The sequence below is a fragment of the Myotis lucifugus genome, unplaced genomic scaffold (genome assembly GCF_000147115.1).
Source record: "Myotis lucifugus unplaced genomic scaffold, Myoluc2.0 scaffold_328, whole genome shotgun sequence".
NCBI lineage: Eukaryota > Metazoa > Chordata > Mammalia > Chiroptera > Vespertilionidae > Myotis > Myotis lucifugus.
This window is the reverse complement of record NW_005871376.1, coordinates 348,121-349,242: the sequence shown is the minus strand read 5'-3', so window position 1 is coordinate 349,242 and position 1,122 is coordinate 348,121. Positions and strand designations below refer to the sequence as shown.

The window sequence follows — 1,122 nt, the reverse complement described above, 5'->3', positions numbered from 1 at the left end:
AACCTTAAGAGGAATTAAGATTGGCTTGGGACATGCATAACAGAAAGTACAAGAGTCCTTGATTTTTAGATTAGAGCAAATAAAATCAGTATCTGTCAAATCAGGAAAAGAGAATCTTCCACTTTAACCTCACCTCACATTATTCCTAGCTATGTTCAGAAGCCAAAATCCTTTTTTTTCTTTATCTTTATTGATTAAGGTATTACATATGTGTCCTTAACTCCCCATTGCCTCCCACTCCCCACTCATGCCCTCACCCCCCTGTTGTCTGTGTCCAATGGTTAGGCTTATATGCATGCATACAAGTCCTTTGGTTGGTCTCTTCCCCTTACCCCAACCTCCCCTACCTTCCCTCTGAGGTTTGACAGTCTGATCGATGCTTCTGTCTCTGGATCTCTTTTTGTTCATCAGTTTATGTTGTTCATTATATTCCACAAATGAGTGAGATCATGTGATATTTATCTTTCTCTGACTGGCTTATTTCACTTACCATAATGCTCTCCAATTCCATCCATACTGTTGGAAATGGTAAGAATTCCTTCTTTTTTACGGCAGCATAGTATTCCATTGTGTAGATGTACCACCGTTTTTTAATCCACTCATCTGCTGATGGGCACTTAGGCTGTTTCCAAATCTTAGCTATGGTAAATTGTGCTGCTATGAAATAGGGGTGTATATATCCCTTCTGATTGGTGTTTCTAGTCTCTTGAGATATATTCCTAGAAGTGGGATCACTGGGTCAAAAGGGAGTTCCATTTTTAATTTTTTGAGGAAACTCCATACTGTTTTCCACAGTGGCTGCACCAGTCTGCATTCCCTCCAGCAGTGCACAAAGGTTCCTTTTTCTCCACATCCCCACCAGCACTTGTCATTTGTTGATTTGTTGATGATAGCCATTCTGACAGGTGTGAGATGGTACCACATTGTTGTTTTGATTTGCATCTCTCGGATGATTAGTGACTTTGAGCAAGTTTTCATATGTCTTTCGGCCTTCCTTATGTCCTCTTTTGAAAGTATCTATTTAGGTCCGTTGCCCATTCTTGATAGTTATCTTCCTTTTGCTAGTTCGCATGAGTTCCCTGTAAATGATGGAGATTAACCCTTATCGGTGATAACATTGGA

The 1,122-nt window shown here is 40.1% G+C and overlaps 1 protein-coding gene across 3 annotated transcripts in view; it reads right to left on the bottom strand.

The window, feature by feature from the left end:
* PPP3CC (protein phosphatase 3 catalytic subunit gamma) overlaps positions 1–1,122 on the bottom strand; it is a 67,393-nt gene that overhangs the window by 64,824 nt on the left and 1,447 nt on the right. The gene's annotated exons all lie outside the window — the stretch shown is intronic.